Below are 22,375 nucleotides of genomic sequence, written 5' to 3'. Positions count from 1 at the left end.
ATCCTCTCAGATTCAATGGTTCAGCACTTTCACCCTTAACATTTGTACTTAAAAAATCTTGGGTGTTAGTCTTGCTCTCTTTGGATAATTTAATACATCTATTTGCCCTTTTGAAAGCCCTGTTGGCATGCTGATATTATTATTATTATTATTACTGGTATTTATATAGCGCCAGCATATTACATAGCGCTTTACAATATTATCAAATGGGGAGATTTAACAATAAATGAGACAATTACAAAAATCTACAGGAACAATAGGATGAAGAGGGCCCTGCTAAAACGAGCTTACATGTGTTATAGGATGCTATAGACCCATCTGATTAAAATGTTTTGAATGACCATTTCAGTTGTTTATTACTTACTAAGCCACATTGGTTTTAACTTACTTCATTTATATTTGTTTCACAATGGTTTGTATTGAGAAATGTACTTATGAAGAAATTGTTTAACCCCTTAAGGACACATGACATGTGTGACATGTCATGGTTCCCTTTTATTCCAGAAGTTTGGTCCTTAAGGGGTTAAAGACCTTCCATCTATCCTCTGTATTTTTGCCAAATAATAGTTCATGCCAGTCAATTTTTGTAAAGATGCCCTGATCCTATTGAAATAGGCCTTTTTAAAATGAAGTATTTTTTTGTCAGGCCCATATAAATTTGTGTTTTTTTTGTTTTTGTTTTTACACTCAAGTGATAAGTGATATCATATTATGGTCACTATTTTCAAGTGCTTCCTAACTTGATGAAATAGGTCAACATTATTAGTTTTGGCAAGATCTAGGCAATCCTCTATTCTAGTTGGTGCTTTTACTAATTGAGCGGTGTTTAAAAGGTTAAACAAACAATCTCTCTTAACTGTATGTCTGAACCAGTTATTGTCTAGATCAGGGGTAGGCAACCTACGGGACTAGTGCCTTTGCACGGCACTCAAGGCTGCTAGAGCCAAACAGGCTCTGGCCTATCAGGAGTCCCAGTAAAACTTCAGATATCTGCAAATCCGAAAAGGTGGTGAAGGACAATCCTCAATTTATGCATTGCAGCACGTAGAGGAAGTGATCTCAGGTCACTTCCTCCCAGCACTTGTGAATGGGAATCCATACAGTAGTAGAGCAGCACGCAGTTGCTGTTGCAGCTCCTGTCCTTGACCTGTACCTGGCCGGCCTGGTCCCCACTGGAACCCAGGGAAGTCACTCACACTGCTAGATACACACAGAAATGCAGCATAACCCTCCCCTCATACAAATAATACGGACAGCCCACAAACAAACATACACACAATCTGCAACACCACTAACAATCCACATACATGCACACAACCCCACATGCAGCCTCTCACATGCAATATCCCAATAAGCCCCCACACACTACCAAACACACAATGTGACATATCCATCCACACACACAATTTCACTAGCAGCCCCCATACACAGCTTACATTCATATGTATCATACACAGTACCATAAACTACTCATGAACATATACAATATAACAGCTCATATACGCAGGGCTGTCTTTAACGTGGGGCAAACAGGGCAGCTGCACCGTGAGCCCCGCTGGCCTCAACTATTTCTCACCCCCTGGCCGGTAATCCGCACAGTAAGGAGGCCCACCGGCTGGCCCATGCACAAAGGGCCACCCGGTGGGCTTCTATCAGCAGGGGTCTGGTTGCGCGCTTAGGCGCTTTAACAGCGCGAGCGGGCCCTTTGCTTTTTGGCAGCAGGCTGGGAGGAAGGGACAGCCGTGCATCACTTAATCTCACAAAGAGAGGGAAGCGCGGGAAAGAAGAGTAGGCAGAGTGGAGGGGGGCTGGCTGTGTCAGTCAGCATGTCTGTGTGTGTCAGTCAGCATGTCTGTGTGTGTGTCAGCATGTCTGTGTGTGTCAGTCAGCATGTCTGTGTGTGTCAGTATATCTGTGTGTCAGTATGTCAGCATGTCTGTGTGTGAGTGTCAACATGTCTGTGTGTGTCAGCGTTGGGGTGGAGGACGTGATTGCATGCCTTGGGAGGGGGGACAGGATCCAGGGGGCTCCAAACAAATGCTTTGCCCAGGGTCCAGACAATATTAAAGACGGCCTTGCATACACGCACATATACAACGAAACAAAGCAATTACAGTAAAAGTAACACAAGCATAATACGGCAGCATACACAGTGGTGTATCCTGGTTTTGTGCTGCCCTAGGCAGGACAAAACTCAGGCGCCCCCCTCCCGCCCGCGCCACCCCCATCCAACCCTTCCCCCCGCCCGCACCACCCCCACCCTTCCCCGCCTTCTAAATACACACACACACACACATTCACTTACAGATACGCATACACTAGCTAACAGAAACACACACTCGCTGACAGAAACACACACACACTTACAGACACACTCACACTCACTAACAGACACACGCTAGCAGACACACACTCACTAGCAGATACACACACTCACACTAACAGACACACACACACACACACACACGCACTAGCAGACATACATACACACACACACACACTAACAGACATACATACACACACACACACGCACTAACAGACATACACACACACACACACACTAACAGACATACACAGACACACTAACAGACATACACAGACACACTAACAGACATTCACACACACACACACTAACAGACACACACACACTAACAGACACACACACACTAACAGACACACACACACTAACAGACACACACACACTAACAGACAGACACACACACACTAACAGACAGACACACACACACACAGACATTCACACATACTCACTCACTCACATATTTAACACATTTTTTTTTTTTATTTACCCCCCCCAGCCTCCTTACCTTTGGGAATGCTGGGGGGTGGGTCCTACTTCTCCCTGGTGGTCTAGTGGCTGCTGGGCGGCGCGGGCGGCCGGCGAGGGAGCACTTCCTCTGAGCTGTCTGCTCAGCTCCCTCGCGCGCCGCACAGTGAGGCTGGGAGGCGGAGCCGGAATATTACGTCATATTCCGGCTCCCAGCATCACCTGTGCGGCGCGCGAAGGAGCTGAGCAGACAGCTCAGAGGAAGTGCTCCCTCGCCGGCCGCCTGCCAGCGCCGCCCAGCAGATCGCCCGCCCAGACGGCATGTCAGTTGGCCGCAAGGCTAACAAGGCATTTGCCCTGGGCATTTGGGGGCGGCGTTTTTTGCCGCCCCCTGGAAAATGCCGCCCAAGGCAAATGCCTTGTTTGCCTCGCGGCTAATACGCCCCTGAGCATACACACCTCAATTTTAAAAAAAATAGGACCACACGCTACAGGACATCACAATCCTATATCGGCACAGTGCTGCTAAAAGGTTGCCTACCCCTGGTCTAGATAATTACCATCCCCAAAGATTAACAAATTACCCAGATGCAGGGGTCAAGTCCTGGGGAAAAAAGTTTGGGAACTCCCCCCCACCCCCCCCCTACTTGTATGCATATATAAACGCGTGCACACACATACATTCACAGACACACACATGCACTCAGACACTCACAGACGCACACACATACTCAGACACTCACACAGTGGTGCATTTTAATTTTGAGCTGCCCTAGGCATGACTATACCTGAGCACCCCCTAATCTAAATTTACCACCCCTTCCTGTCAAGGGTGCACCACTTCCTGATTAAGAACCCACCCCTTCCTCTTTAGACTCCACCTTTTCCTGCTCCTTTTAAAGAAATACTATAGTGCCAGGAAAACAAAGCTGTTTTCCTGGCACTATAATTCCCTATACACTAACAGAAGCACATACACTCATACGCACACACACGTGCATACACTAACAGAAGCACATACACGCAAACATACACATGCATACACTAACAGAAGCACATACACTTCTACACACACACACTGACACAAACACACACATACACTAACAGACATAAACTAACAGACATACTCATACATAGACTAACAGACCTACACACACATACATACATAGACTAACAGACATACACAGACACATACATACACATACACTAACAGACATACACACATACACTAACAGACATAAACTAACAGACATACACAAACATAGACTAACAGACATACACACACACACATACATACACATACACTAGCAGACATACACACATACACTAACTGTCAGGATCCCGCGGGCGGCTGCGAGGGGAGGCTGCAGTCCGCTCACGCCACTCACCCTCCAGCCGTCCGCGGTCCCCTTCCTGCCATGTGTTCGGCGGGCGGCATCCTCCCAGCCACGGATGCCGCCCGCGTCTTCCTCCAAGTCCCCCAGCGGCAGCATGCATGACGCTGCACGCTGGGAGACCGCCCAATTTGTTACACGCCGGGGTCAGTCACCTGACCCGGCGTTAAAGGCACAGTGCCTCAATCACAGTGGGAGGTATAGATATCTCCCACGTGTGATTGTTAATTCTGATTGGAAATTATCCAATCAGAATTAACCTTCTTGTTTAAATACTTACCTTTCCTGTTCCACCCTGCCCTGTTGTGGTCTTTGCTTTATAGTATTGATACTGAACGTGTGCTTTCTGGTTACATACTCTCTGGCTTGTTATACTGACTTTGTGACTTTCTCCTACCCTTTGACCTCGGCTTGTTTCTCGTTATTCTGTTTTCTGGTTCCCCTTACTCAGCTTGTCTCCTGACTATTCTGTGTGTGCTTAGCCTGGCCACTCTAAGGTCCGGTACTGTTGTGACATTACAACAGGGCCATAATGGAACCTGCTGACATACCACAGCTCCTAGTTAATCAGGAGGCTAGAATGGATGGCTTGGACCACCGTATGGATCAGTTTGCTCAAGCCTTGCAGACCATACTGGCTCGTACTGCACACTTGCAGCCTGCCGTCCAGGAGGCGGTTGCTGCTGTGCCCGAACCCATTTCCACTCCAGTACCCGTTCCTGCTCATGTAGTCCATATGCCACCGCCACAGCGCTATAGTGGTGACCCAGCATTGTGTCGTGGTTTCCTCAATCATATCGACATCCATTTGGTGATGAATCCACGTTCCTATCCCACCGACAGATCCAAAATTGCCTTTTTGATAAACCACCTGTCCGGGAGAGCTTTAGCATGGGCAAACCCCATTTGGGAGAATATGTCTCCTATGTCCTTTGCAGATTTTTTGTCAGCATTCAAACGCACGTTTGATCAACCCGGTAGGGTTGCCTCTGCTGGCAAAGCTCTGCTTAGGGTTCGACAGGGTAACAGATCTGTAGCGAATTATACTATCGAATTCCGCACTCTAGCAGCTGAAGTGGTTTGGAATAACGACGCCCTTGTAACAACCTTTCAGGAGGGTTTGGCCGCTTACATACTGGATGAAATAGCATCCAGGGAATTGCCTGTTCTTCTGGATGATGTTATAGATTATGTGATTCTTATTGATAACCGTATTAGAGAGAGGCGTAGTCAAAGACGCTTGGATACACGGGTGTTACCTGCTCTACCCAGTACTGCATTACTAGCATTACCCGCTCTTAGGCCACCATCCCCGGAACCCATGCAATTAGGTGCTACGGGGTTAACTGAGGCTGAAAGAGCGTACCGTAGAAGGGAGGGGTTATGCCTTTATTGTGGAAAGAGGGGGCACCACTGTAAAGACTGCCCTAAGGTACAGGGAAACTACAGCACCTAAGGCCTAGAGAGGGGTCGGCCTCGGGTGTTATGACTTTGTCCCCTCATGTGTCCATCTCCAGACCATTTATTACGGTTTCTCTTTTGGTCAATAAAACCACTATAACAACTAAAGCCTCGATCGATTCAGGTGCGGCGGACAACCTTATGGATGAGAACTTTGCCAAAACCGCAACCTTGATTTTGATCCAAAAGGCCACACCCTTGGCCGTTGAGGCCATAGATGGTAGACCGCTTGATAAACCTCTTGTAACCCATGAAACCCAAGAACTAGTTATGTCTGTGGGTGCTTTGCACAATGAAAGGTTAACCTTCCAAATAATTTACTCCCCTACTGCCTCCATCGTTCTGGGTTTTCCCTGGTTAGTGAAACACAACCCTGTACTTGATTGGGGTTGTTTAGATATACTCTCCTGGGGGGAAACCTGTCAACGAGACTGTATGGATCATGTACGTCCTGTTTGCTTACTTAATGTGCCCACGGCTAAACAACTTTCTGTTTCTGTCCCGTCTGCAAATGCAGACCTTGCACAATAATTAACCTTCTTGTTTAAATACTTACCTTTCCTGTTCCTCCCCGCCCTGTTGTGGTCTTTGCTTTATAGTATTGATACTGAACGTGTGCTTTCTGGTTACGTACTCTCTGGCTTGTTATACTGACTTTGTGACTTTCTCCTACCCTTTGACCTCGGCTTGTTTCTCGTTATTCTGTTTTCTGGTTCCCCTTACTCGGCTTGTCTCCTGACTATTCTGTGTGTGCTTAGCCCGGCCACTCTAAGGTCCGGTACTGCACACTTTCTGTGTGTGTGTCTGTGTGTGTGTGCTAGCGTTTTAGGAAAGCTGGCATGGATGGGTCCCTGGGGTCCAGTGGAGCTGCAGTGAGGCGGGCGGCTCTCTCTCCCTGTCACATGCGGCGAGGGAGCTGTGTCCTCTCTGCTCCCTTTTGCCGTGTGGGTTGTCTGCTGATGCAGGGAGCCAGAATATGACGTCATATCCGGCTCCCTGCATCAGAAAACGGCGCGTGGCGAGAGGGAGCAGAGAGGACACAGCTCCCTCGCCGCATGTGACAGGAAGAGAGAGCCGCCCGCCATGGCAGAGGGAACACAGGGCATTTGGGGGCAGCATTTTTTGCCGCCCCCTGAGTGTCTGTAGGGGGAACGGCGTTCCTCCTGTGAAAAAAGTGCAGGAACGCCGTTCCCACGCGTTCCTGTAGGACTCAAGCCTGCCCAGATGTGCAGCCTTTTCAGAGTATTTTCAGATGGGTTATTTTAGAACTTATAATACAGACAAGATGCACAACTGTCTGCCATCGACTTTAGTTTAAAAAAAAAATAAAAAGTTAAATGTTTCACACACATCCCATAGTAGCTACATATTTTCTCCATTGTGTATGTAATCTAATGTGAGCACTCTGTCCTCCAAGGAATGTTTCCTACCTCTATAGATATATATAGATATCAACAACAGGGGCAGATGCAATAACTTGGGGAAGACAGCATATTCCATAGCGCTTTACAATATTATCAAATGGGGAGATTTAACAATAAATGAGACAATTACAAAAATCTACAGGAACAATAGGATGAAGAGGGCCCTGCTAAAACGAGCTTACATGTGTTATAGGATGATATAGACCCATCTGATTAAAATGTTTTGAATGACCATTTCAATTGTTTATTACTTACTAAGTCACATTGGTTTTAACTTACTTCATTTATATTTGTTTCACAATGGTTTGTATTGAGAAATGTACTTATGAAGACATTGTTTAAAGACCTTCCATCTATCCTCTGTGTTTTTGCCAAATAATAGTTCATGCCAGTCAATTTTTTTGTAAAAATGCCCTGATCCTATTGAAATAAGCCTTTTTAAAATGAAGTATTTTTTTGTCAATGTGGTGACATTCTGTCATCAAACTAACATGGTGACCAGGGGTCATGTGATCAAGTTCATGTAGATCTTTCTTACAGGGGGATAAGCTTTACCCTTTGATATGTTAAGTAGGTAATTCAATACCTTTACAAGTCAGGAGAGAGATAGCCACTCCCCCTCTATCCTCATTCCTCTCTGTTCCTTTTTGGCTCTGCTGCAGAGCAGACGTGTGCAGACGCCACGTGCTATCTTGGTGAACCCTGTTATACTATATTGCTTCCTTTTCTTCCTTGGTGGATGGTGAAGGCCTAACCGTGGGTGAGATCAAACGTGTGGGGAAGGGGATTACTATATAGATAGATAGATTTAAAAGGGTTGTTGCTCCGTGGGTCTGGGCTGTGTGTTTGTGACATATTTATAGTATTGTGTGTTGCCTTCTAAATAAATACCTTTTAATGTAGACGAACCTTGTGTAATATTTATATTAATTTGGTGATTATACCACACATGCCAGTCAATTTTTTTTAAAAATGCCCTGATCCTATTGAAATAAGCCTTTGTAAAATGAAGTATTTTTTTGTCAGGCCCATATAAATTTGTGTTTTTTTGTTTTTGTTTTTACACTCAACTGATAAGTGATATCATATTATGGTCACTATTTTCAAGTGCTTCCTAACTTGATGAAATAGGTCAACATTATTAGTTATGGCAAGATCTAGGCAATCCTCTATTCTAGTTGGTGCTTTTACTAATTGAGCGGTGTTTAAAAGGTTAAACAAACAATCTCTCTTAACTGTATGTCTGAACCAGTTATTGTCTAGATAATTACCATCCCCAAAGATTAACAAATTACCCAGATGCAGGGGTCAAGTCCTGGGGAAAAAAGTTTGGGAACTCCCCCCCACCCCCCCACCCCCACTTGTATGCATATATAAACGCGTGCACACACACACATGCACTCAGACACTCACAGACGCACACACATACTCAGACACTCACACAGTGGTGCATTTTAATTTTGAGCTGCCCTAGGCATGACTATACCTGAGCACCCCCTAATCTAAATTTACCACCCCTTCCTGTCAAGGGTGCACCGCTTCCTGATTAAGAACCCACCCCTTCCTCTTTAGACTCCACCTTTTCCTGCTCCTTTTAAAGAAATACTATAGTGCCAGGAAAACAAAGCTGTTTTCCTGGCACTATAATTCCCTATAGTGCCCCCCTCCCTCATGTCCTCCCCTCCCCCACTCGACACTGATGGGGGTTAAAATCCTATGGTAGACAGCCACTAGAGGTGGAGTTACCCCTCAAGGTAATTATTGCAGTTTCTGAGAAACAGCAATAATTACACTTACAGGTTTAAGGGGACTGGGACACTGCACCCAGACCACTTCAATGAGCTGAAGTTGTCTGGGTGCCTATAGTGTCCCTTTAAGCACACTCTCTGACAGACACCCACACTGGCAGATACACACTGGCAGTAACACACACACTCAGTGACAAACACACAGACGTCACTGATTTGACACACACAGATTCACTGACACACACTCTTTCATTGACAGAGAGACACACACAAACACACTGACAGACACACACTAATGGTCACACACACACTAAATGACAAACAGACTCACTGATTTGAAAGACACTTACAAACATACACTAACAGAAGCACATACACACAAACATGCACTAACAGAAGCACATACACACACACGTGCATACACTAACAGAAGCACATACACTCATACGCACACACACGTGCATACACTAACAGAAGCACATACACGAAAACATACACATGCATACACTAACAGAAGCACATACACTTCTACACACACACACACTGACACAAACACACACATAAACTAACAGACATACTCATACATAGACTAACAGACCTACACACACACATACATACATACATAGACTAACAGACATACACACACACATACATACACATACACTAGCAGACATACACACATACACTAACTGTCAGGATCCCGCGGGCGGCTGCGAGGGGAGGCTGCAGTCCGCTCACGGCACTCACCCTCCAGCCGTCCGCGGTCCCCTTCCTGCCATGTGTTCGGCGGGCGGCATCCTCCCAGCCACGGATGCCGCCCGCGTCTTCCTCCAAGTCCCCCAGCGGCAGCATGCATGACGCTGCACGCTGGGAGACCGACCATTTTGTTACACGCCGGGGTCAGTCACCTGACCCGGCGTTAAAGCCACAGTGTCTCAATCACAGTGGGAGGTTTAGATATCTCCCACGTGTGATTGTTAATTCTGATTGGAAATTATCCAATCAGAATTAACCTTCTTGTTTAAATACTCACCTTTCCTGTTCCTCCCTGCCCTGTTGTGGTCTTTGCTTTATAGTATTGATACTGAACGTGTGCTTTCTGGTTACGTACTCTCTGGCTTGTTATACTGACTTTGTGACTTTCTCCTACCCTTTGACCTCGGCTTGTTTCTCGTTATTCTGTTTTCTGGTTCCCCTTACTCGGCTTGTCTCCTGACTATTCTGTGTGTGCTTAGCCCGGCCACTCTAAGGTCCGGTACTGCACACTTTCTGTGTGTGTGTCTGTGTTAGCGTGTTGGGTTCCCCGAATCGTGACACTAACAGACATAAACTAACAGACATACACATACATAGACTAACAGACCTACACACACATACATACATAGACTAACAGACATACACACACACACACATACTAACAGACATACACACACATACATAGACTAACAGACACACACATACACACATACACTAACAAACATACACACATACACTACAGACATACACATATACAAATTATTAATATTATTAAAATTAACATTGCCCACCCACCCAGCCTCCTTACCTTTTAGGAAAGCTGGCATGGATGGGTCCCTGGGGTCCAGTGGGGCTGCAGTGAGGCGGGCGGCTCTCTCTCCCTGTCACATGCGGCGAGGGAGCTGTGTCCTCTCTGCTCCCTTTCGCCGCGTGGGTTGTCTGCTGATGCAGGGAGCCGGAATATGACGTCATATCCGGCTCCCTGCATCAGAAAACGGCGCGTGGCGAGAGGGAGCAGAGAGGACACAGCTCCCTCGCCGCATGTGACAGGAAGAGAGAGCCGCCCGCCATGGCAGAGGGAACACAGGGCATTTTTGGGCAGCATTTTTTGCCGCCCCCTGAGTGTCTGTAGGGGGAACGGCGTTCCTCCTGTGAAAAAAGTGCAGGAACGCCGTTCCCACGCGTTCCTGTAGGACTCGAGCCCTGCCCAGATGTGCAGCCTTTTCAGAGTATTTTCAGATGGGTTATTTTAGAACTTATAATACAGACAAGATGCACAACTGTCTGCCATCGACTTTAGTTTAAAAAAAAAAAAAAAAGTTAAATGTTTCACACACATCCCATAGTAGCTACATATTTTCTCCATTGTGTATGTAATCTAATGTGAGCACTCTGTCCTCCAAGGAATGTTTCCTACCTCTATAGATATATATATATATATATATATTTGTGTACGGCACATTCCGAGGACGTAAGGAAAACAGGGTTAAAATAAGTAGTTCCTTAATAGCAAGTCAGTTGAGGTGTGCCGAAACTGACGTAAGGTTAGGCCTGTAAAAGAGGGCCCACCTAGGTAAAATGATAAAATTGAGGGTGCGGTGGGAGGGGCACTTCCGAGATCGTCGAAGACAGGTAAGCAGGGGCTCACCGGGTTTAAATAGGGAACTTAAGTGCCTCCCACAATTACAGGCCAAGCCTTCTATTTGTGTACGGCACATTCCGAGGACGTAAGGAAAACAGGGTTAAAATAAGTAGTTCCTTAATAGCAAGTCAGTTGAGGTGTGCCGAAACTGACGTAAGGTTAGGCCTGTAAAAGAGGGCAAAAATAAGAACCATTAAGACAAAAATGCGTTTATTAAGCGATACATCACTTAGTCATATCACAGAAAGCCAGCCTTATCTCTTTCTCCGGATTGGGGATGTATCTGTTGTATGCGGATGATTTCCACCTCCCCATATTTTTAATTATGTGTGTTGGTACATGATTACTTGAGGCAGCTGTGGCTGCTCCAATGCGAAAAGAATGGCCCGAAAATGAACGTTGGTTTTGTCCCACCCGGAGTAAAAGGGTGCGTATGTAAAGCATGAAGATTTTAGTGGTTAGGGGTTTCCCTAGTATAGCTAGAAGTGGGCAATCGGGAACGGAATTAGCTTGGGATGCTACTAGTTTATCCAAAACACTGACTGGACACCATTTGGTCGAAGTGGGATAAAAGTTAATTTCCACTGGTGGGCCTGTTTGGCTTGTTTTGGTACGAGTAACGGACAACGTGTAGTGGTCTAGATTTTTAACTAAGTGTTTCTTTTGGAGGCACGAGCTGAAGTCAGATGCTCTCTCTACAGTGAACTCTCTGGGTCTCAAGAAACCATAAAAGGCTAAATAAGCCGCTGATTTGATAACGAGGTTTGTGATATGTTCGAAAGGGGACGTGTCGAGTATATCGGATATATTCTTAAATAGCTTACTATCTATGGGAAGGCGTTTAGTGGGTATGTGTACTGACAAATTATGAATGCCTTTGAGGACACTTTTAATAGGGTAGGAAGTTAGGAAAGGAGACTTGTTGGGAAAGGAGGTTAACATGTAGTGTTGGACTCCCGTTAAGTAGAGTTTGATTGTGTTGTAAGCTAGATTAAGAGAAAAGTGGCAAAAAGTTGTGAAAGCAACCATAGTTTCAACAGAAAAAACATTTATTATACAGTAATTACGAACAAAACACATAAACAGTTCATATGCTCTGTGATAAGCTTTCCTTGTGTTAAGGGATAAACCCGCCTGAGCAAGCGTGCCGCTTAGATGTAAGAGAGAGCTTAACGCATTACCAGGTCTTCGAACTTTGGCGGTACCCTGGGTCGCTGGGTAGCCGTTGGATGCAGTCTGAAGAACTCCTGCAAATTGAATCGTGACAGAGCATCAGCGGCAGTATTTTGTATACCTGGGACGTGAACACAGGAAATGCAGAACTGGAGATTAGCTGCTAGCCAAGTGAGTCTCCTGACCAGGTTCATGATCGTGAGGGACTGAGAGCGGCCCTTGTTAATGATATTACAGGTAGCTAAGTTATCACAAAAACACCTGACTGACTGCCCCCTCCAAACTACCCCCCACGTGAATGCTGCTGCTACGATAGGGTAGATCTCGAAAAGTGAGGAGGTGGTACTGAAACTCTCGAGTGATGTGGTTTCGATCGGCCAGGAGTCGTAAAGCCATTCGTCGCCAAATATGGCCGCATAACCAATGGCACCTGAAGCGTCAGTCCAGAGTACTGGGGAATCATCGGAAACGGGGGGAACAAACAGCGACCTGCCATTCCACGAGGAAAGGAACAGCTGCCACATTCTTAGATCAGCTGTAGCTGACTCGTCTAAGGGTGTAGTGGAGTCATCGTCAGGGAGACCGTGCAAAAGTGAAAGGATTCTGGAAATGAAAGACCTACCCTGTGGAATTATTCTCATGGCGAAATTAAGTGAACCTAAAAGTGACTGTAACTGTTTCCTGGTGCAAGTGCCTTGTGACATGCAGGTGCTAATGTAAGACAGAATTCGGTCTACCTTCTCCTGGGGCAGGCTGGCGTGCATGGTGACAGAATTGAGTGTAATCCCCAGGAAAGTAATCTCGGTTTTGGGACCTTCAGTTTTGTCCTGGGCTACGGGGACACCTAAATCTTTGAAGAGAGTGAGCATGTGATTCAGGCTGCGAGGAGTGCAGTGGTGTGGTTCGATAGTGAGGAAGTCGTCTAGATAATGAATGACAACTGGACATCTGCAGAAGTTCAGGAGAAGCCAAGTCAATGTTTCGGCGAACAGGTCAAATAACTTGGGGCTACTTTTGGAGCCGAAAGTAAGCCTGGTAGCGAAATAGTAGTTGTCTTGCCACTTAACTCCATGCAGATGCCAGAGTGATTGATGAATGGGAAGTAACTTGAAGGCGTTAGTAATATCTGACTTACTTAACCAGGCTGCCTTCCCGGAGTTAATAATAGCTTGAATGGCATCATCAATTCTGGCGTACTGAAGAGAAAAATCTTCTGACGGGATTAGTGCATTCAGGCTAGGTGTGGGAGAGGCGTGTGGTGCAGAAAAGTCAATAATTAGTCTCTTTTTGTTGTTAAACTTCCCAGTGGCGATACCTAAAGGGTTAGTTCTCCATGAGGAGAAAGGAGGAGTAGTGAAAGGGCCTAGCATGAAGCCGTTATCTACTTCTTTCTGTAAGAGTTGTTGTACGGTGTCGGGGTCTGTGAGAGCTGACTGAAGGTTGGGGCATTCCAAGGTGCCTGAGGGGAGAGAGACAAAGCCTGTGTGAAACCCGTGAGTGAACCCTGACGTGAGAAATTCCACCAGATGTAAAGAAGGATGATTAGACAGGTAACGTTGCAAAACCGGTACGTTTATTGGAGTGGATGCCTTTTTAGGGTACAATTTGTTAGGGCACATTGTCTTGGCATGTGCCCTGAAACAAAGCGAGCACACATGCAGCAGTCTACAAGCACTATAACTACAACCCCCAGCATTAAAATTATTGCAGACCTGAGCTTTGCCCAAGAACACGATTGGCCTGCCTAACTTGTCTTCTTATATCCTTCTGGTTAGAGGTGGACTGAAAATCGGAGTTGGCGTTACTGGTAGAGGGGATAGCTACATTTTCGGGACAGAAATTAATCGAGTGAGCTGCAGACGAGCATATGGCACAGGAAGGGGTTTTGAGACCTGCGAAATGCATAAGAAATAATTCTGTGTCTAGCTGTCCCTAGTCCGTGACTGTATTATACTGAGACAATGAAGCGGCTGACCTGGAGGAGAACGACTTGTGATAGTCGTAAAAGGCAAAGCCCCCGTACTTATAAGCTAGCTCTATCACCTTGTGTAGATATACGTCTAACTCCTCTCTGCGGAGGGGAAAAGCTGTACAGATAACGTCTCTGTACAGACCAAATGCCAAGACAAACTCGGGAATGTTAAGTTTCCTATTCAACCTAGGATCTCTGGCCCTCATTACTACTGATAGATCCTCAAACGTGTACGCCCTGTTCTCTACCACGTCTTGAGCCGCTATCAGTAGTGAGGCCAAGTTGACATCCTTTCCTTCTATGATGTCACGTCTCAGAGTCTGCGGTATTAGGTGAATAGGATTGATAACGTTAGTGGCTTTCCTCGCCTGTAGAGGGTTATCGTTACCTCTTGGGGCGGGCGTGGGTTGGGCAACCGGCCCGGGAAGCTCGGGGACTGTAGGAACATTATTGGCTTCCAGGTTATCCAATCTATTATTAATAGTGGCAACTGAGGACACTAGGGAGGCCATCATGGCGTGTAACTCAGCCAGGTTATTAAGTACGTTCACCTCCGAACGCAGGCCTTTCGTTATCCTCAGTAGAGTTCAACAAACGAAAAAGTTCATTTTTCCTGGCTGAAGCTGGATAAGGGATATTCCTCTTTTTGAGTTCAGCGGTAATCTTAGGGATAGTCCAGGAGCGATAGCTGGAAGCTGGACTTGGAGGGATTGGTTGCCTTCTCTGCGTGCCCGACCTGAGAGGGGTGCTGGTAACCGACAGATTGTCCTCTAGTACCGAAGCGTTGGACATTCTAAGGGGGGCAGAGAGGATGAGTTAGTACTGAAATGTGAATAGCTGGAGGGACCCCGCTTACTAGATTAGTGCCCATAGGCGAAACTGTATTAACTAGCTTACGTTGGTGGCAGATGAGGCCCTAACTATTTGCCAAGTGGCTATGAGAGGCACTATCTATGATTTGGCTCGTGGGGCCTTGGTGCCACTGAGGTGGGTGGCGGGGTGTTGGCCTCTCGGTGACACGTAAAAGAAAGTAAAATGTTTGGCCGTGACGGGTGAGGCCCTAACTAAGTTTTGAAGCAAGGCTATAGCTAAGCGTTGGGACGATTGGCCTGAAGCTCCGAACGTAAGGGCTGACCTTATGCCTTGCGGGACCACTAACTTAGAGGCAAAGAGGCCTATGGGAACATACCTAAGTTGGCGGGAGAACTACAACTAGTCCTCAAAACCCCCCCCAGGACACAGAATTAACATACCTGCTGAGGAATGAACACTTTACTTGACCTAATAAAGGACTATTTATCCTGAAGGGAACTAAAGGGAAAGAAACGTGACCTACTTATGAAACATACTATTTATTCACAATATACACACAATGACTGGGTGACATAGAGGCCTACCTCTTTAACAATGCTGCGAACACGTATACCCGCGAAGGGCCACTTGCGAGAAGTGTCAGTACTAGTAAGGACTATAACAGAAAAATAGGACATAACAGCCATTAAATCAATGTAAATAATATACCCCCTATTCAATCTATTTATTCTATTTATATCTTTAAGGGGACCATATAAAAGCACTTTAGGACAGAAGTTTAGAATACTGGGCGAGACAACAAATAAAACCGTCTTAACCCCACTTAGAAACGTAACTACTTAAATTATTGCTAACAATGTGAACACTATCCACGAAAATGAAACGGAAATGTATTGCACCAATCTGAACGAAAACGTATGGCAACCCGGTCCGGCTAAACGAGACTACGAGGTGTAAGTGTAACAGAACGTGTTACACTGACCGAGAGAAGCAGGAGCGGAGAAAAGCCGAGCCCGTGAGCGACAGGGCTAAACTTACGTTTTCGATGCCGTCCGTGTAAGGCAAAAGCGTTATACTCACAAATACAGCCGCAGAGCGTTTGAACCGGGCTGCCGGCGGGCGGGAAAACTGACGTCACTGATCTGTGACCCGGAAGTACACTGAAGCACTTCCGAGATCGTCGAAGACAGGTAAGCAGGGGCTCACCGGGTTTAAATAGGGAACTTAAGTGCCTCCCACAATTACAGGCCAAGCCTTCTATATATCAACAACAGGGGCAGATGCAATAACTTGGGGAAGACTCTCACGTTACTTCTCTAAGATCTATCCCAGTCTTTGAGTGAATTATTGAGAGAGTGATTTCAGCACGTTCAAATGTCTAATTTTATAAAAATAATTTCTTACAGTGGAACCCATTTCCCAGACCTAAACCAAATTTGTCACATTTTGCATATCGCTCAAATCAAGTGATGTCTCTCAGTGTTCTACTTGCTTAAACCGGAGGCATCTGCTCAGAGACTAAAAGTATTAAGGCATGATGTAGGGAACATGACCTTTCCAGTTACATTATGAAATGGAAAAACATATTTTTACTCCTCTAGGCTTCATCCACAGGCTCCAAAATGCAGTTGGCTAATTATACGTTACCTATAACACCCTGCCCCAACCCCCCAAGCTTCATTTGCCCCGTTGCAGGTAACCACAGGAAAGAATACATTTGAGGAGTGTAATAGAGCTCCCTGTACCCTGACTGGGTACCTCTGCCAAAGGACCGCTTCCTAGCTGGAACAGGAGACAAACCTCAGGACTCTTGCCTCAGTTGCCCTGTCTTGATTGGGGCCCTGGAACCACTCCCTCCTGGAGCCGAATGGGGAACTCATTTTAGCAGCCCCCCAGGCACTGGATGACACTCAGTCCTGGGAGCTCTAGTTCTGCAGCTGCTCCCTCCTGAAGCCGTATGGGGAACTCTCTCTAGCAAATGGGGAATGGAGCTAGTGCTTGGTCTGAGTGGCAGCAGATCCGGAGCTTCGATGGAAAAGTCATTCAAAGCCCAAAATAGAGTTTCCTCAGGGGCAACTTCGGCACACAGCATGCCTAGAAGAGCTTTACTAGCGATGGGGTGGAAGACTAAAAAGCCTCGGCCAGATCGGCCCAGATTCTCCACCAATATCGGAGATCTGCTACGAAGGCCGCATGGCGAGGTTAGGCCAGAAATGGCGGCGGACCTCGAGGATTTCTCTGATGCGTCAGATGACTATTCTCTCCACAGTATGGCAGGTCTGGGCTACGAGGGACCACCCAAGCCCCCTCAACCAACCTAACCTCGGCCAAGCCACTCTGAGCCACCAACCGACGGCACTTGAAGACAAGAGGCGTTAAAAATACCTGAAGATCAGAGGCCTGTCAGATAGTGTTATTGTAGCAGAGCTACCACGCTTCCTCCGCAGACTGTTTGTGGCTCTATTACTCTCACTGGTGGCTGTCCAAAGACTGGGACCCGTTTGTGCCTGATAAGATGATGGGAGTCTGAGCGTGGGAATGGACAATCGGGGTCTGGAGCAGGGTAACCAGAAGCACCTTGGTGTTGAGCACCAGGGTTTGTGCGGCCAATACCAAAGCCCTGATGCAGCTTAGCGGATGCCAGGTGTTGATGTTAAGCAGATATGTATCCAGTACTAGAAAATAAGGCAAGATTAAAAGAACCCAGAACAGGAGCAGGACAGTAAGCAGAACCCAGAACATGTATACAATACACGAGGGGAACATTAACAGGACATGGATAGAGCAGGACAGGACAGGACTGTACATGAACTGGGAATACAAGACACAATAAAACAAGACAAGAGATACAAGGCAAAACAAGAAGATAAAGTACTATATATGTAATAAACATGGAAGATTTAGACATACATAAATGGCTAAGATGTATGCAGCCCATCACTGCGCCAAAGTACTCCAATTACGGTGGGTCCTAACTGCCTAGATATGCATGACTAAAAGTACAATAATAAAGTACAATAATAAAACACTTCCTGCAAGGAAGGGAGCAGAGGAAATGAAACCACTGCCTGCAGGAACAGACTGAAACAAAAAGAATTAAATGACAAAGGAAAGGGCGTGACAACAAAAAACAAACATTTAACCCCTTAACAACCTAGGACGATTCAGGACCGTCATTGGCATTTTTGCGTTGCCGACCTCTGACGTTCCTGAACCGTCCTAATGGTCTTATGTACTTACCCGATCGCCGTCGTTCCCTCGGCGGCGATCGGCAATGCTCCCGGTGTGGGGAGACTGCCTGCAGCCCAGGCAGTCTCCCCATGGCGAATTAGGACCCCTGTGGCCATGTGATCGCTCATCAGAGTCCATGTGTCTGCCAGCAGGGGGAGTGCCTGTGCTGACAGGCAGTCTCCCTGCTAGTGTAAAATAAAAAAATAAATAAAAGTTAATGTTAATAAATAAAATAAATAATTATATATGTGTGTGTATGTATATGTATATATATATATATATATATATATATATATATATATATATATATATATATATATATATATATGATATATAGACATATATTATATGAATATAATATATGTCTATATATCACATATATAATCTCATATTAAGTGTATTTTTATATTAATATGTACTTATATATATAAAAATAAAAATACACTTCTAATTAAATTACACACGTATATAAATAATATATATAATAACTATATATATTGTATATATATATTATTATAAAATACAAATAATAAGTAATTTAAAGTAAATAAAAAAATGTAAAATAACATTTTTTAAAAAATTATATATCTATATGAAATTTTATTCTAACTGTATTTTGATATTAATATATATATATATATATATTTATATCAAAATACACTTAGAATGAAATTGTATATATATCTATGTATACATAAATAAATAAAAATAATACAAAATATACATATGTCCACTTACAAAATTACATAAATAATGATATAAATATACCCGTAGACTTCAAATATATAAATATGCACATATATTTAAATTCTACGTGTGTATTTATGTAATATTTTTACGTAATTAAGTAATTTTATTAATTGCAATTTGAGGGACCTGCCTGCCAACCCTGGCCGAAAGTCCAGAGAATTTAATTTGCTAGCACTGTATTTTACCCTGTAACTTTCTATGACACCCTAAAACCTGTACATAGGGGGAACCGTTTTACTCGGGATACTTCACTGAACACAAATATTAGTTATTCAAAACAGTAAAACATATCACAGCGATGATATTTTCAGTGAAAGTGACTTTTTTTGCATTTTTCACACACAAACAGCACTTTTACTGATGATATAATTGCTGTGATACGTTTTCCTGTTTTGAAACACTAATATTTGTGTTCAGCAAAGTCTCCCGAGTATAACAGTACCCCCCATGTACACATTTTATAACGTTTTTGAAAGTTACAGGGTCAAATATATGGGTCAAATATTTTTACATTGAAAATGGCCAGGTTGGTTACGTTGCCTTATAGAGCGTTTGGTAGCCAGGAATGAGAATTACCCCCATGATGGCATACCATTTGCAAAAGAAAACAACACAATGTATTGCAAATGGGGTATGTCCAGTCTTTTTTAGTAGCCACTTAGTCACAAACACTGGTCAAAATTAGCGTTTAATTTAGTTTTTTACTTTTTTCACACACAAACAAATATGAATGCTAACTTTGGCCAGTGTTTGCGACTAGGTGGCTTCTAAAAAAGACTGGACATACCCCATATTGAATAGCCTGGGTTGTCTACTTTAAAAAAATATGTACATGTGGGGTGTTATTCAGCGATTTATGACAGATAATAGTGTTACAATGTCACTATTGATACATTTGAAAACCGCAATATCCTACTTGTACCTATAGCCCTATAACTTGCAAAAAAAGCAGGTATTTTTTTCAATTTTTCATCATATTTTTTTTTTTTATTAAATTACATGAGACTATATAAATAATGGTATGTAAAGAAAGCCGTTGTTTTCCTGAAAAAAACAATATATAATTTGTATAGGAACAGTAAATGAGAGCAGAATATGACAGCTAAACACAAACACCACAAAAGTGTAAAAAGAGGCCTGGTCGCAAATGTAAAACATCGCAAAAACAGTCCAGTCCTTAAGGGGTTAAAGGAATCCAGGAAACTGGGAATTCCAGGAACGGAATAAAGAAATTAACCCAGAAACCCCAGCATAAAGAAATCCAGACATAGAATAGAAAACCAGAAAAAACAAGAAAAACTAAACAAGAATTGTAAAAATCCGAGATGATTTTTTATCTTTATACTATTTTAGTTAGCAGTAGTGATGTCGCGAACATAACATTTTCCGTTCGCGAATGGCTAACGCGAACTTCCGCAAATGTTCGCGAACGGGCAAACCGGGTGAACCGCCATAGACTTCAATCGGCAGGCACATTTTAAAATCCACAGGGACTCTTTCTGGCCACAATAGTGATGGAAAAGTTGTTTCAAGGGGACTAACACCTGGACTGTGGCATGCCGGAGGGGGATCCATGTCAAAACTCCCATGGAAAATTACATAGTTGATGCAGTCTGGTTTTAATCCATAGAGGGGATAAATCACCTAACATTCCTAAATTGTTTGGAATAACGTGCTTTAAAACATCAGGTATGATGTTGTATCGATCAGGTAGTGTAAGGGTTACGCCCGCTTCACAGTGACAGACCAAACTCCCCGTTTAACGCACCGCAAACAACCGCAAACAGTCCATTTGCATAACCGCAAACTCCCTATTTGCACAAGGTTGGATACCAAGCTAGCCATGTCCCGTTCCTTGTCCTCACTGATGTCATTGAAAGTCTCTTCCTCCACCCAGCCACGTACAACACCAAGGGTCCCCGAAAGGTGACAACAAGCCCCCTGTCTTTTTTTAAAATGTACACTACTTACATAGTTACATAGTTACATAGCTGAAAAGAGACTTGCGTCCATCAAGTTCAGCCTTCCTCACATATGCTTTTGCTGTTGATACAAAAGAAGGCAAAAAACCCAGTCTGAAGCGCTTCTAATTTTGCAACAAACTAGGAAAAAATTCCTTCTTGACCCCCAAAATAGCAGTCAGATGTCTCCTTGGATCAAGCAGCTATTACCCCACTAATTAGAAATTATATCCCTGTATGTTATGTTTTTGCAAGTATCCAATTGCAGTTTAAACATCTGTATAGACTCTGACAAAACCAGCTCTTCAGGCAAAGAATTCCATATCCTTATTGCTCTTACTGTAAAAAAACATTTTCTTTGCCTTAGATGAAATCTCCTTTCTTCAAGCCTAAATGTGTGACCTTGTGTCCTATGTATAGCCCTGTTTATGAATAGATTTCCAGATAATGGTTTGTACTGGCCCCGAATATATTTGTATAATGTTATCAGATCCCCTCTCAGGCGCCGTTTTTCCAAACTAAAGAGATTTAAATTTTTTAACCTTTCTTCATAACTAAAATGCTCCATTCCTTTTATCAATGTTGTAGCTCGTCTCTGCACTTTTTCTAGTGCCATGATATCTTTCTTTAGAAAAGGTGCCCAAAATTGCACAGCATATTCAAGGTGTGGTCTTACCAGAGGCAAAATTATATTTTCATCTCGAGAATTTATGCCCCTATTTATACATGACAAAACCTCACTGGCCTTAGCAACGACAGATTGACATTGCATATTGCTACCTAATTTATTGTCTATAACAATTCTCAAATCCTTCTCGTGTCTGGTTATCCTTAGTTCACTACCATTTATGGTGTAAATTGCTTGTGCATTCTTAACCCCGAAGTGCATAACTTTGCATTTTTCTACATTAAATTTCATCTGCCATTTTAGTGCCCAGTCCCCCAATCTATCCAAATCCCTCTGCAGCAAGGCAATATCCTGCTCACATTTTATTACTTTACAAAGTTTTGTGTCATCTGCAAACACTGATACATGGCTTTCACTGCCAATTTCAAGATCATTTATAAATATGTTAAATAGAAGCGGTCCCAAAACAGAACCCTGAGGGACACCAGTTACCACTTTTGTCCAGCTTGAAAATTTACCATTTATGACAACTCGTTGTACTCTATCCTTAAGCCAATGTTCTACCCAAGAACAAGAATATTTATCTAGACCAATTTCTTTTAGTTTGAAGACTAACCTACTGTTACACCAGATATGA

The sequence above is a fragment of the Pelobates fuscus genome, chromosome 1 (genome assembly GCF_036172605.1).
Source record: "Pelobates fuscus isolate aPelFus1 chromosome 1, aPelFus1.pri, whole genome shotgun sequence".
NCBI lineage: Eukaryota > Metazoa > Chordata > Amphibia > Anura > Pelobatidae > Pelobates > Pelobates fuscus.
Note: the sequence above shows the minus strand (reverse complement) of the source record.